This window comes from Pongo pygmaeus, chromosome 8, assembly GCF_028885625.2.
Source record: "Pongo pygmaeus isolate AG05252 chromosome 8, NHGRI_mPonPyg2-v2.0_pri, whole genome shotgun sequence".
Classification (NCBI taxonomy): Eukaryota; Metazoa; Chordata; class Mammalia; order Primates; family Hominidae; genus Pongo; species Pongo pygmaeus.
In genome coordinates, this window is record NC_072381.2 from 123,547,741 (window position 1) to 123,564,729 (window position 16,989).

General features: G+C 37.2%; 1 protein-coding gene across 1 annotated transcript in view; it reads left to right on the forward strand.

Annotated features, from left to right (window-relative positions):
- LOC129006063 (protein CASC2) overlaps positions 1 to 16,989 on the forward strand; it is a 155,184-nt gene that overhangs the window by 117,296 nt on the left and 20,899 nt on the right. The window lies entirely within an intron of this gene.

The window sequence follows — 16,989 nt, forward strand, 5'->3', positions numbered from 1 at the left end:
AGTGAGATTCTATCTCAAAAAAAAGAAAAGAAAAAAGAAAGAAAATAGGATGAGAGAGCAGGTTGTGCCATCTCCTGAGTAAAGGGCAGGTTGTAGTTTGTGAAATTTAAACATGGAGAGACATCAAGTCACAGGAAATGCAACCCTATTTTCAGCACATTGTGGAAAGTAGCTTGGTCAAGTGGAAAGAACATAGGCTCTAGAGATCTGTGAAATGAGTTCAAATTCCAGCATGCCTTGTTCCTTACTTTCTGACTCTGGGTAACCGAACCTCAGAGCTTCAGGTCCGTTGTTTGTATGGAAAAATGTTAGCAACCTTGCAGGGTGTTGCTGGAAGGTCTATATGAGGGATGTCGATAAACTACAGGGCATAGTGCAGAGGCCTGGAAAATGGAAATTAGCATGACTGTTAGTATTCATAAAACACAGTCATACAAGCCCACTGCTGGAGGGAAGTACTGGTACATGGTTTTTCTGGAAAATCTATACCAAAAGTTCTGAAACTGTTTCTGTCTCTTGAGTCAGCCATTCCACTTCTCAGCATTTATCTGGAGGAAATAGAAGAAATCTACACAGAGAGTTATGGATAGCAATATTCGTTTCAACATAATATGCTAAAGGTTGGCAATAATTGAACAAATTTAACAATTAAAAATTTTAGGCTGGGCACAGTGGCTCACACTTGTAATCCCAGCACTTTGGGAAGCCAAGGCGGGCGGATCACGAGGTCAGGAGATCACCTTGGCCAACATGGTGAAACCCCGTCTCTACTAAAATACAAAAAATTAGCTGGACCTGTTGGCACGTGCCTGTAATCCCAGCTACTTGAGAGGCTGAGGCAGGGAAATCGCTTGAACGCAGGAGGCAGAGGTTGCAATGAGCCGAGATTGCGCCACTGCACTCCAGCCTGGTGACAGACAGAGCAAGACTCCGTCTCAAAAATAAATAAACAAATAAAATTTAAACCTAGGCAATGAAATCTAGGCAAACATATGAAGGAGATACAAAAAATAAATTGTATAATAATAATCTTAAATTTTATTTCAGCTGGGGAATCTAAACATTCTTATATGAAATCCAAATGTACACAGATACATAGATAGGTGGTTGAGAGAGAGACTTGTAAATATATACATATAGCCAACTGAGGAATTCTCTAAATTGAAATCATGCAGGCAAACTGCAGGTACTATCGTATGACTCTAGTATTCCTTCTACATTATTAGTTGGCATTCTTTGGTAAAGAAAATCTTTCCCTTCCCCCGCTCCTTCTAGCACCCCAAGGTTTTTGGTTTTCATTTTGTTCTCAGCATCACTATAGACTCATGGATTCTTTGTGCTGTGATTCGTAACTGTCATTATTCTTCCTGCTGCTCAATTTGTCCCAAATTTTGCAACAGAAACTTTTTTAGCTGGCTCCTGTATTTTTTTTACATGTTCCCATTATTTTTTGAGCACTTTTAGGTTCATCCTCTTCCTTCTCTACTCCAGTATATTTCTCTAAAGAATCCTCGTTTCTTTCAGTGGAGATCTTGCTACTTAGGGACTTGGTACTTAGAGAACAAGACCTGGGTGCGAGGTGGGCTTATTGGTCCTGGAGTGTCACTGTTTCTAGATTCTTTCATTAGAGAGATATTCAGATATGTTATCTGACTTCTCATTTAAAAATGAGAATTTTTTACTTTTGCATTAGGATAAAAAAATACAAAAATGTAAAAATCTATAGTTTTACCCTTTTTATTCCTTTGAAATAAGGAATGGAAAGGTGAATTGAAAAGTAGAGACCAGATTGATTTATGTAAGGGCATAGCTTCTCTGTGGAACATGGGACTAGGGCATGTGAGAGAAGCAAGCTGGAGTTTCAGGGAGTCCAAAGAGATATTAGGGGAGCAGTTACAAAGATAAGTGGAGCTTCTTTCAGCAGGGAGATGCCTACAAAGGGCTTTTTAAAGTTTTGCTATTTATTTTGTGAAGAAATTCTAATTTCCTCCGTTTTTCAAGAGACTTCAGTGAAGATGTTAGTTTTCTAGCCCTTTAGAGTTAGATTTGTGTTTCTCTTAATGGTGACACCAAGCAAAAATGGTTCTAAAGGCAAGAGCAAGAAGATTCACGATTATTTACATTATAAGTACTAAGAGAACATTTCATGTAAGGAGCTACATGTCATCAATTCCTATTTTCAGAATGGTGGAATGAAAATAAATATGCTCTGGAGTTGGAAATAGTTTTGAAGTCCATTCCACCAACTCTGGAATCTTGGCCAAGGTACTTAACTTTTCTGAATCTCATTCTGCCTGGAAAAACTGTAGAAGACTGGAAATGGGCAGAATTTATTTGTGTCCTTTCAATGGAATACTGAGCATTATTTAAACCAGTGTCTCAACTCTGGATGATTTTCCTTCTAGGGGACATTTGGCAATTTCTGTAGACATTTTTGGTTGTCACATTTTGGATTGCTCCTGGAATCCGTGCTTAGAAGGTGGGGATGGTGTGAAACACCTTATAATGCACAGGACAGCCTTCCACTGCAAAAAAAAAAAAAAAAATTATCTGGACTAAAATGAGATTGAGAAATCTGGTCTGAACAGATCCTCTAGCTAGGTTATCTGATTCTTTAGGGTTCTATACCTTTTGTGGTGTTTGAGCGATTTTACAGCTCTGTAAATTGCAGGAAACTAATAATGATGCTGGTGATTCTTGTCCATACAGATACAAACGATCTTTACCCTGGTAGAGATGCAACTGATTATTACCATGTGGATATTGACCAGTTTTATGTCTGTTAGCAAATTTATTTCAGCACTCTTGATTGCTTTTTTATGTTCCTGTTCAAAGGATCGTTCCTGTAACTGTTACATCTGACTCGTTCTCTCATTAACTAATGAGTTAAATAAAACCTTTAACAAGTGTATCTTTTGTACAAGTGCCATGATTTTATCCACTTAAAAATTATGCTTTCATATCAACAAAATAAAACGATAGCCTCTGAAGATTACAATTGTATTAAACAGGACCAGCTGTAGAATAGCACTGTCCCTGCATTTAGCTGTGCTCAGATAAAGTCACATTCTTTACCTTCCTTTACTTTCCTAAGTCATCTCAGGAAATCTGTGAAATAGGCTGATTGTTTTTGATACCCCAAGCCTCTCCTTTCTTGATATTTTACCCCATTCTCTACAAATTTTCTCCTCCTTCTAAGGGCTCTTAGAAGTGCCAGATCTCTGCCATCTGCTCCAGTAAAAAACTTTTCTCAGAAAGAGATCTAATAATGTTTACAACTTAGAGTAACTTTGATTCAATATGTCGCCTCTTCCAGGGACCCTCAATAAAAGAAGTATGCTATTAACACATACTTTTTTTGGAGAAGTGTCCTGCCCTATCTTTGAGCTAACATAGGGTCTTAGTTTTCTTTGGTAACCATTGGGATCAGCAGGGGATGACAAGTAATTTATCTGAATATAAAGGATGCATGAAACCTAAATTAAAAGGGTTTAGCAGAGCAAAGTATGCACATTATATTTTTTAAAGATCACATGCAATGACAGGGTAGTTAAAGATGAATGGAATGGGAAGAGATTTAGCTTTTAGGAATTCTGTGTCCTTTAGAAAACATTTGAAAATGTAATAGTTTCTAAAGGATTTCTTAATCATTCCTGTCTTGTCCACCATGAAAAAAAAAAATGTGATGTTTGCATTTTTCTGGATTTCTGAATCTCTGCCATTTGGACTTATTTAGCAAACTCTCTCCTGAGATGTAATACAATGTGAATAAAACACAGCCCGATCCATAGCAAATACAAATCGTATTCATTTATCCTTTGGAGTACAAACTTCAACCGTAACTAAATACAATATGCTGGCTCTTTTTGTGCTTTTTATGAACTTTTGAAGCAGGTTTGTGATGAATAGATTTTATAGGATTATACAGTTATAGTTTGCTTTTAAATATTTCAGAAAGAAATCATAAACATGACCTCATATGTTAATAAATCAATTATGGAATGCTGTCTTAAACATATGTTCAAAATATGACCCTGTCCAAAACTCCTTAAACGAGTACCAAGAAATAACTTTAAACTCTTATTTAGGAGGCTCTGGATTTCAAAACACTGTGTGTGGAATTCTGCTGTTCCATCTAAAGAAAATAAAACAGTTTCTTTAACCTCAGTTTATATTGTTTTCAATATAGTAAATATTAAAGCCATGTTGAGAGTGTGACATTTGCTCTTCATGAGGCCTCTTCTCTCCTTACTTTCTCATTCCAAGTTGAAGCTAAGAAGATAAGGGCAAGAGAGACAAGAAACCTGCCAAATAGATTGAACCTCAGACACAGACCTCTGGGGAGTTGCTGTTCTCAGTTCTGTGCTATTTTTCTTTTCATTTGCATTACTCTTGGATGCGAAAGATCAGAAACCATGGTCAGAAGTTCAATAATTGTGATTTACTAAATCAGGATGGATTTTTAGAAGTCCATTTTCTGCCTTCAAAATAGTTGAACTTTTAGAACTCGGATTTATCCATTTCTTAATGTGATGGTCAAAATGGCTCCAGACTTCTCCATATGTAGAAAACAAAGATTATTTTATTATCTGGAAATGTATTTTTAAATATCTTGTTTTATTTATTTGGGATTTTTAAAGAAATACATTTTAAGAATATGTAAATTAATGTTTACTCACTATTGATGTATGGGCCTCATCATTCAATACTTAATGGCATAATCAACCAAAATGATGGCTTAGCACACTCATCTCTGAAGGTGAAAATGTTACCACTTCCAACTGAGGCCAGAAAACATTACCTACTGCTAAATGCTACTTTTGAATCATTGTTATGAGCATGAATCCATGTTAGCAAGTATCAAAAAAAGACTAAAAATCCAAGGTGTGGTAATAACTTTCAGCTTAAAATCCTATGTTTAGAATTTTATAATTTTAAGACTGAAGTTGGGATTTAGTATGTAAAATTCAGAGCACTGAATGCTTAAGCCAGAGGCTTCAAATGTGTCTGCCCCCAGAGCCAACCAGGTAATTAAAATGACTACAGCAGACCTTGTAGCCAAAATATTTTAGACAGTAGACAGCAGGTGTATGGCAAGTAGGAGAATGTACCCCTTCCCCAGGCACCTGAGACATACAGGTGTCATTTTGTTTTCAAATGCTACCTTGCCAGATGAATAAAATATGTCTGTTGCCAAACGGAGACCATCATCTTCCAGTTTGCTGCCACTGTTCTGAGCTATTCAAGAGAACTGCTAAACAGTCTACAGAGTTGGAGAGCACCCAGCCTCCTTCAACCCCCTTTCCAGTGTTTTGTTGGTTGTTTTTGTTGTTTCTCCATTTGCTTTTGCACTAAGAGAGTTGGAATTCTCCCTACACTGAACCGAATCTTTTACTTTGATGTCAGTTAGCTTCTTCTTGTTTGTTCACCATAGTCAAAGAGAATTGAACTCTTAACCCATCAGAATTAGCAGAACCTGAATAGTTCATCCATTCAACTGTAACTGTTGCATGAATTTCTTCTTCATTGTTTCCAGCAAGTGCTCATTCTTGGATAAACTCCTTAGCATATTTTTAGAACACTCTCTGTATTTTTTATCAGATTATACGTTAGCCTTCTCCTCTTCAGGACAAAGCATCAAGATCCTTTGCTTTTACCTCATAAGACCAGTTTTCTATCTCTTGGTTCAGTTTTTTGAGAATGAGCATCCCAGACACTGCTTCTCATTTGCTCCTTTGAATTTAGATGAGTCAGTGTTGTCGGCACAAGATGAGCATGGAACCGAACTTTCTAAGGAATGTCCTCATATATTTTTTCTCATTCTCATTTCTTTTTGAGTCAATCATTTTGCAACTTTATCACAATCTCAGTCTAGAATACTATTACTGGTGTAGTCCATAAAATTTAGGTGATTCATACAAAGAAAACCATCAACCATTTTTGAGGAGGTATGTCAATAGTTATGAATATTTTATCAGAATGAGGCGATTGAATGTCATGGAAGATGTGAATTCTTTCCAAATTAAATTTAGCTTGAATACAATGCTAAAAAATCTTAAATAAAAATATCCTAAAGTTTATGGTATGATACATGTGAATAGTAAACAATAATGTAAGAAAACATTTATGAAGAAGAACTAACCCCAATGGTGTGCTGGTAAACTGACTTGTAAGAAAAACACAAACAAAAAACAACAAAAAGCCCCAATATGCAGTGTTTACCAATTTGTGTGGTGTAAATACTCCCAGCATGGATCAATTTCAAGCTACCAATGAGACATTACTGAACATAGAGTTGAGAAGAGACAGAATTAGCTTTTATGGACTAGTAAAAGCCAGCTCCACTATACCCTCCTTGAAGCACACAAAAACAATACTGTAAAACTATAACAATTAAGAGCACAAATTAACAAATACAAATTAACCAAAAAACTGTAATAATTAACAGCATAAATACTTACATTAGAAAAAAGAAAGGTCTTAAATCAATGGCTTCACATTCCACCCAAGAAACTAGAAAAGGAAGAGCAAATTAAACCCATAATAATGAGAAGAAAGGAAATAAGGAAGCCAAATTAAATCCATAATAATGAGAAGAAAGGAAATAAGGAAGCTCAGAACGGAAATGAATGGAATAAAAACAGAAAAAAATATTGAGACGATTAATAAAACAAATATTTGTCATTTGAGAGGATCAATAAGACTGAAAAATCTCTAGCCAGACTGATCAGCAAAAAAAGAGAGAAACCACAAACTACCAATGTCAGGAATGAGAGAGGTGACAGCACTACAGAATCTACAGATAGTAAAAGGATAGTAAGGTAATAATATGAAGAATTTTATGCCAATAAATGTCACAGCTTAAATGAAGTGAATACATTCCTTGAAGAATATTAACTGTCAAAGTTCACTTAAGAAGAATTAGATAATCTGTTTAGCCCTATACTTACTAAAGAAATTGAATTTGTAGCTAAAAACCTTCCCTCAAGGAAAACTTGTGGCTTGAATGGCTTCAACGGTGAATTCTGTATCAAAGAACAAATAATACAAATGCTATAAAAATTCTTCAAGAATATTATAAAGGATGTAATGCTTCCCAACTATGAGACCAGCATTACTCTCATACCAACCGAAACAAAGACACTATAAGAAAGGAACACTACAGACCAATCTCTTTCATAAACTTAGATGCAAAAATTCTAAACAAAATTTTAGCAAATTAAATCCAACAATATATTAAAAATATATCACATCATGATCACCATGTGAGACTGGTTTGACATTGGAAATCAATCACTATAATTCACCATATGACAAATTTGAAAAGAAAACTATCTGATTATTTTAATACACGCAGTAAAAGCATTTGACTAAATCCAACATTTATTCCTTTTCAGGAAGTCTCAGCTAACTAGAAACAGAGGGCATTTTCTCTGATTAAAAGGCATCTGAGAAAACCTACAACTAATATTATACTTAATGATGAAAGACTGAATCAGTTACGGTTCTCCAGAAAAACAGAACCAGTCAGAGATATCTATATCTATTTTATCTATATCTACAGCCAGGTATCTAGACATAGGTATCTCTATATCAGATGGATATATAGTAGATATATATCTACAGGGATTTATTTCAAGGAATTGGCTTATGTGATTTTGGGGACTGGCAAGTTTGAATAGGGCAGGCCAGCAGACTGGAAACTCTTAAGCAGAAGCTGATGCTACTACATTCTTGAGGCAGAATTTCTTCTTTGTTCGGGAAACTTCAGTCTTTCTCTTTAAGACCTTTCAACTTGGTTTGCATTAGTCTCACTCATATTATCAAAGATAATCTCCTTTACTTAAAGTCAACTGCTTGCAGATGTTAACTACATCTATAAAATACCTCCACAGCAACACCTACATTAGACTTTGATTGACTAACTGGATACCATAGCCCAGCCAAGTTGACATATAAAACTAGCCATCACACCCTATGATTAGGAATAAAACAAAGATGTCTTACTGCTCATCACTTTGTCTCTCATAACTTTTAATCAACATTTTCCTGGAGCTTCTAGACAATGAAATCAGACAAGAAAAAGAAATAAAAGGTATCCAGATTGTAAAGAAAGTGGTAAAATGCTCTTTATTCACAGATGTCACTATCGTCTATGTAGAAAATCCAGTGGAATGTTGTAAAAAGCTACTAAACTAGTAAGTGATTTTAGAAATCCTTGGGACATAAGATCAACATAGAGAAATTCATAGTATTTCTATAATTACTTGAAGAATTATATAATTCAAACAATAGCAATTATAATTAAAACAACTTGACACAAATAACTGGAAATTAAAATAATACTTATAATTGCATCAATATTATGAAATACATAAGAATAAATCTGACAGAAGATGTGGAAGACCTGACATTGAAAATTACAAAATATTGCTGAGAGAAATTATAGAAGACCTACATAAATGGAAAGATACAGAGTGCTTACGGGTTGAAACACTCAACAATTTTAAGCATGCAATTCTCTGCAAGTAATCTATAGATTTAATGTAATTCTAATTTAAATCCAAGTAGTCTTTTTGGGGTAGAAATTGACAAACTTATTCTAAAATTTATATGGAAATATGAAGAACCTAGAATAGCTAAAACAGCTTGGAAAAAAAGATTTTAAGACTTACTATATAGCTACAGCAATTAAGAGAATGTGTATTGGCATAAAGATAGATCAATAGAACAGAATAGAGTCCAGAAATGGACTCACACATATGTGAAGAACTGTGTGTTCATAAAGGTGCAAAGGCAATTTAATGGAAAGAACCACTAATTTCACCAAAAGTGGTGGGACAGTTGGATATACATAGGCAAAGAAATGAACTTCGATGCATACCTTTGTACCACCTAAAAAATTAACTCAAAATGGGTCATTGGTGCAAATTTAAAATCTGACCTATAAAACTCCTTAAAAACAGAAAACCCTTGTGGCTTTGGGTTAGGCAGAGTTCTCAGATATGCATCAAAAGCATGATCCATAAAAAAACAAATGAATAAATTGGACTTCATCAAAATTAAAAACTCTTGCTGTTAGAAAAACACTATTAAGAGAATAAAAACACAAACCATGGACTCAGAAAATATCTTTGCAAAATACATGTCTGATAAAGGGCATGTGTATATACAAAAACTGTTCAAAACTGTATAATAAGAAAATAAACAACCCAATTGAAAAGGGCAAAAAAATGTGGACAGACATTTTACAGAAGAAGATACATATACCCAAATAAACACATAAAAAGATGTTCAACATTATGTTTATGTACTATTGGTGGGAATGTAAGCTAGTTCAGTCACTGTGGAAAGCAGTTTAGAGATTGCTCAAATAACTTAAAACAGAACTACAATTCGACCCAGCAATCCCATTACTGGACATATAGCTAAAAGAAAACAAATCATTCTATCAAAAAGACACATGCACTCACATGTTCATTGCAGCACTAGTCACAGTAGCAAAGACCCAGAATGAACTTAGGTGCCCATTAGTGATGGATTGGCTAAAGAAAATGTGGTACATATATACCATGGAATACTACACAGCCATAAAAAGAATGAAATAATACCCTTTGCAGCAATATGGATGCAGCTGGAGGCCATTATCCTAAGCAAATTAATGCAGGAATGGAAAGCCAAGTGCTGCATGTTCTCACTTATAAGTAGGAGCTAAACATTGGGCACTTGTGGATGTAAAAATGGCAAAAATAGAAATGGGGGACTACTGGAGGGAAGAGGGATGGATAGAGGCAAGGGCTGAAAAACTATTTGGTACTATGATCAGTACCTGGATGATGGCATCATTTGTACCCTAGACCTCAGCATCATACAATATATCCAGGTAACAAACTTGCAAATGTACCCCCTGAATCTAAAAGAAAAGTTGAAAAAGAAGATGTTTGGTGTTAATAGTCATTAGTGAGATACAAATTAAAATCACAGTGAGATGCCACTGTACACCTATTACAATGGCTAAAGTAAAGACTGATTGTACACTACTGGTGGGAATGTAAAATGGTACTATCAATGTGGAAAACAGTTTGCAAGTTTCTGAAAACATTAAACATTTACCATATGATTTAGCTATTCCTATTTGCCTAAGAGAAATGAAAGCATATGTCCATAGAAAGGTGTATACATAAATGTTTATAGAAACTTTATTTGTAATAACCAATACTGGAAACAACCCAAGTGTGTCTATCAACATGTGAGTGGGTAAACAAACTGGTATATTCATATAAAGGAATACTACTCAGCAATGAAAAGGAGTGAACTAGTGATACACTCAATGACATGGATAAATCTTGAAATATTAATGCTGACTGAAAGAACCAGACAAATAAAGAAGACACACTGTATTTTTTAGTCAGTTGGAGGTGCTATAATAGAATATCATGGATTCGGTGGCTTAAACAACAGAAATTTATTTCTCACAGTTCTGGAGGCTGGAAAGTCCAAGATCAATGTGCCTGAAGATTCAGTGTGTGATGAGGACCTGCTTCCTTCCTAATTCATAGCCAGCCATATTCTAGCTGTGCCCCCACATGGCTAAAAGAGGGTGAGAGAGCTCTCTTGGATACCTTTTGTAAGAGTAAAAATCCCATTCACAAGGACTCCACCCTCATGATTTTTTTTTATTATTACACTGTAAGTTCTGGGGTACATGTCCACAAGTACCCAATGCTTAGCTCCCACTTATAAGTTACATAGGTATACATGTGCCATATTGGTTTGCTGCACCCATCAACTCATCATTTACATCAGGTATTTCTCCTAACGCTCTTCCTCCTCCAGCACCCCACCCCACAACAGGCCCCGGTGTGTGATATTCCCCGCCCTGTGTCCAAGTGTTCTCAGTGTTCAATTCCCACCTATGAGTGAGAACATGTGACTACCCTCAAGATTACTCACCTTCCAAAAGCCCCACGTCCTAATAGCATCACGTTAGGGGTTAAGATCTCAACAAATGCATCTGGAAGGGACACAGACATTCACTCTGTCCATTGCACTGTACGATTTAATTTATATAAAGTTCTAGAAAATGCAGCTGATCTACTAGAAGATCAAAGGCCTGAAGAAACTTTTACAGGTCTATATTTATCTTAATTGTAGTGATCATTTCACAGGTGTATGTATATACGTCAAACTGTCCCATTGTACACTTTAAGTATGTGTGGTGTATTATATGCCAATTATATCTCAATAAAGCTGATTTTAATTGTCACTTAAAAAAGGGATTTAGGGCAGTTCTTCAAATCTTTGGAATGTACTGTTACATCCCAGCGTAATGTATGTACCAAGACATGTGATGACATGTGCCTCTGTAATCTATGTGCCTCATTTCAAGCCACAGAACTGCTTCATTTAGGAGACTTGATGACATCACTTATACCATCAACCTAACACCCAGCCCTGATTGCTGTCATTAACATCATTGTCATTACTACAGTGGGTACGTGCATCATGCCTCCACCTTCTTCTCTCTCAGAAAGAATCCTTGGTTGTCCCTAGTTGTCTGAACCATGGGTTGAAAAGTCTAGGATGATTGAATCTGACCACTGGGGTCTAGGTCAATATGCCACTTGCTAGTTTCAAGGGAGGCTGGGAAAATGAGTGTCTGACCTTTTCCCTTCTGATGTAGGAGTCAGACTGTCTTGCACCAAGACTCACATGTCGTTATCTGTACCATATGCTGTATTTATGCCCTATAGATGAATGTCTTTCCTACCCTATGGATAGCAGAAAATGTGTCTTAATCATAGTGCAATCTCCACTCTGCCAGGAATCAACTAGGTACTCAGTCATTCCTTGTGGAACGGAATGGAATGGAATGGAATAGAATGGAATGGAATGGAATGGAATGGAATGGAATGGAATGGAATGGAACGGAACAGAACGGAACGGAGTGGAGAGATAACTGTCTCACCCATATCACTCCCTTTAGAAGTGCTGAGGGCCTTCTAAATCTCTTTTCAGGCTAGAAGACCTGGCTACTTCCTGAATCCATGTATGAGTTGGGTAAAAATAAAGCCTTATTTATATGGGATAGAATATAAAAGAAGATTGAAGAATATTCAAAACCTTCCTGCTTACAAACTTATGAAGTTTGCAAAGTTGCCAGAGCCTAAGAAACTCAACATACAATGCTTCTAGCTCTTCTTGGACAGATAGACCGAGATGATAAGCTGAATTCATCAGGACTGAGTACATATGGAAAACAGGGATTGTGGAGACAGCCGGGCCATGTGTCAAATGCTACTCTGCCCTTATTGCCTATGTGACCTTGAGCCTGCCCTCACCCTCCGCTCATGTGCTGCCAGCATCTTGGTACCTGGCTCAGTATGAAGCATGTGGCCTGGGCCTAATCTCTCACCACATCACATTACCCTGAACATGTGTAATAAAGCCGCTGACTCCATGATTGGCATTTGGCCACTGACAACCTCCCCAGGTTCACTCTCTGCGTGTGCCCCTTCCCCAATCACCTGTGTGACCCAGTAAGAGAAATGCCTGGACGCTCTGTGGATTTCAAATAGCACAGCCTCTAGACAGTGCTGAGGGAACTCCACCCTAGTGACACCCTCAAATCGCCCATGTGGTTCACTCTTGCTTCATTCCATACTGGACCTGAGCCTTTCTCCTCGGGGAATCCTTTTACTGTTAACTATGTAATACATTTACTTCATATTCATCAGTGCTCATGTGTCATTTATCCTGATACTTACATAAATAACTGGTTGGGGGATGTTTTATATCCCCAAATTCTAGCACAGAGGTTGGCTGAAGGCTTGTCTCAAATGACAGATGGATGGATGGATGGATGGATGGATGAATGGATGGGTGGATGGATGGATGGATGGATGGATGGATGGATGGATGGATGGATGGATGGATGGGTTAGTGGATGGATTAGTAGGTGGATGGATGGATGGATGGATGGACGGATGGATGGATGGATGGATGGATGAATTGATTCAATGAATGATTCTTCATCCTGATTAGTACCTTCACATTTGGAAAATGTCACTCATCATCACAGAAAAATGACAGCCCAGGCCTGAACACTTCAGTTGAGACATCTGCCGAGATGAGAGACATGACATGTTAAACCAGCTCCTTTCAGGAGCTAACCATGCTTTAAGATTCCAATTTAAATCTACTCTTTTCCTTTTCCTAAGTCACCATGAGAATGTTAATTCCCCCCAATTTAGTTCTAACTCCTTCTAGTGAGAAGAGAATGTGATGCTAAATTAAAGAGTTCAACCCCTTAGCTAAGAATAATCCTTACAAAATGTATTTTTACCTCATTACTTGTTGACCAAAACCACAGCCTTGTATGTATGATCTGAAAGAGCCCATAAAAAAGGCTGTGTCTAAAAACCACTATTTGCTTTTGGCTGCACACAGCAAAATTTGATTTGTGATGATAGAAATGTCAGTCTGACAATGCAACTGCAATTTCTCTAGCTGTTTACCTTTAAATCTCAGTATTATACTTGCTATAGATGATATATGAAAGTAAAATATTTGTACAGTTATGTGATTTAGTCGAGAGTAGATACAGTACTGCACCTGAGGGAGAAGAAGGTGCTTTGGCTGACCTTACCAGGACCGACATTTTTGTAGTAAAGAAGCAAACTTTAGTATTGTTCTGTGGATATGCCCTGGGTTAGGTCACTGCCCCACTGATAGCTATTGACAAACTCTGCTGAGGTATGATATAATCAAAATCTCAGCTTCTGTGTGTTAGGGGGTGGGAGGTGTGCATGTTTCATGTTGTTATAGATGCCAACTTTAGCAAGTCATTTTCCTAAACCCTTGGAATTCTTAGGTTCTTTTTTATAATCCCAAATCTGCTTTCCTTTGCAAACATGGCTAATGCCCCTTGGAGAACTCTAGCCTTCCTCTCCTTGCCTCACTCCCTAGGGTGAGGGCACGGGGATTGCAATGAGGCACGCGAAACACCATATGTGTCTAAGAAAGGCCCTACCTCTCAGATTGTGATCATTTAAAACAGCTTGTTAAAAAAAAAAATTAATTTACCCCTAAGTAAAGCTCATTTTGTTGCTAATTTAATTTTAGTGAAAGGCCTTATGTAGAATGCGCCCCAGGAATTTCTATAAGATCTATTTATCCAACCCAGGAGGATTATCTGACTCTTACAAGCTAATCCTCTTGAAAAGTATGTCTCAGTGCCATAAGGAAGCATGTGATATTCTTTACATTATGAGTATTTGAGTTGGATCTGGAATAAATGAGGTAGGTTGCACTCTCAGCCACCTATGCCTCCGTCATTGGAGACACGTGAGCTGTTCCAGGGAGGTCTGTAGTAACTGATATTTCTTTTTATTGCCAAAAAATCAAACAATAAACTTAATGTGATTGCCAAGTTGGCACATAGAAATTGTTTGCACCAAATTCAATCAATAAATATTTATGGAGTTGCTACCATGTATCAGGCACTGTTGTAGATTCTGAGGTGAGGATACTGAGGTAAGATGCTGAGGTTGAGCCCAGCTCAGATGCCGAGGTTGTCCTCAGGAGCGCATATGCAAAACGTGTGGGGAAGACAGACATGGGGCAATTGAACAAAGTGACATGGAATAGGATCAGGTAGTGATTAAAATTATGAAGAAATATCAAGCAGTGTAGAGGAATAGAGAGTTTGGAAGGAGGTTATATTTTAAGTTTTGTGACCAAGGATGGGCTCTCTGTGGAAGTGACTTTTGACCAAAGACTAGAATGAAGCAACAGAAAGTCATGCAAGAGGAGGAGAGCTTTCCAGGCAAGTGCAAAGGCCCTGAAGCAGCAACCAGGAGGCCAGCGTGGCAGGGAGGGAGTGGTGGGGAAGAAGACTGGAGAGGTAGCCTGGGACCAGCTCACACAGGGCTTCTTCAGGACTGGTAAGAACTTAGGGATTGATTCTAACTAAAGGGCCAGTCAATGGCCTAGGATAGGGAAAAATTGGCTCCAGTTTATATTTTAGGTGGTGCTTTTTTCTTTGGTCTTGTCATCTTTCTTCCATTCTGATTCATGTGACTGTTCCTTGAGTCAGATGAACTCTCACTGTTTCCATGTCTTTGCAAGCTTCAGTCAATGGTTATTCATGTACCTGGGCTGTAAGACAAAAGCAAACAAATTCTATTCTCTTCAAACTCATTAAAACCCTGGTACCAAAGACACAGTCTGCTCAATCCTCAGGTACATGTGGAGGTTTGGTTGTTTTATTTTTTCCTTCTTTTTCTTTTCTGGTTCTTCGGAAATAATCTCTTTGGGAGAAGAATTTTTTTGAAGAGAGGTGCCTAGAAAAAAATTTATTATTAAATACATCTTATTTGAACCATGATATGGGCAAGCCTCTTTTTAAAATACACTTTATGTTTTAATTAATATGCTTTATTTTTAGAGAAGTTTTAGGATTCCAGCAAAATTGAGCAGATAGTACAGAAAGGGCCCTTATACTCTCTGCCTCCACATATATCTCCCCAACTGTTGCTATCTCACACCACACTGGTACCCTCTGTTACAAGTGATGAACCTACATTGATATATCATTATCACCCAAAGTCCATAGTTTACATTAGGGTGCACTCTTAGTATTGCACATTCTATAGTTTTGACCAATTGTAAAATAATGTGTACCCACCATTATGGTATCATACAGAATGGTGTCACTGCCCTACAAATCATCTGTGCTCTGCCTATTCATTTCTTCTTTCCCCAGCCTCTGGCAAGCACTGATCTTTTTATTGTTTCCATAGTGTTGCCTTTTCCAGGATGTCATATAGTTGTAATCATAGAGTATGTGGCCTTTTGTGTTGGCTAATTTCACTAGTAAATGCATTTACATTTCTTCCCTGTTTCTTCATGGCTTCACAGCTCATTTCTTTTTAGTGGTGAATAATATTCCATTGTCTGGACATACCACCGTTTATCCATCCAAATACTGAAGGACATGTGGTTGCTTCCAAGTTTTGGCAGTTATGAGAAAGCTGCTATAAACATCCATATGCAGGTTTCTGTATGGACATAAGTTTTCATTTGAGTAAATGCCAAGGAGCATGCTAGATGGATCATATAATAAGGGTATGTTTAGTTTTGTAAGAAATTGCCAAACTGCATAACTGGCTGTCCATTTTGCATTCCCATCAGCAACGAATGAGTATTCCTGCTGCTCCATATCCTCATCAGCATTTGATGTTGTCAGTGTTTGGGACTTTGTTCAAAGGTGTGTAGTTTAATTTCCAACAATGAGATACTTCATTGTTATTTTAATTTGCAACTTCCTAATGACATATAATGTTGGACTCCTTCTAATATGCTTACTCACCATTTTAATATCTTCTTTGGTCAGCAAGCCTCTTTTTAGACAAGATATGTGATATGGTTTGGCTGTGTCCCCACCCAAATTTCATCTTGAATAGTAGCTCCCATAATTCCCACATGTTGTGGGAGGGACCCAGTGGGAGATAATTGAATCATAGGTGCGGTTTCCCCCATACTGTTCTCATGGTAGTGAATAAGTCTCACGAGATCTGATGGTTTTATGAGAGGTTTCCCCTTTCACTTGATCTCATTCTCTTTTGCCTGCCACCATGTAAGACGTGCCTTTCATCTTCTGCCATGATTGGGAGGCCTACCCAGCCACTTGGAACAGTGAGTCCATTAAACCTCTTTTTCTTTATAAATTACCCAGTCTCGGGTATGTCTTTATCAGCAGCATGAAAACGAACAAATACAGTATACATTCCTGAAATTGTGGCTAAAACCAATTTTTGTAATTTGCATTTCCTTTTCATGGTGCCTTGTAGTACATATTAAGATGATCACTCCACTTTGATTGCTCACCAACTGACAATAATGTCAAAACTTTCCATAATCAAAATCATAAATGGGGCAAGGTGTGTGATAAAGGCATATTATGATAAACAGTGCTTCATAAAATAT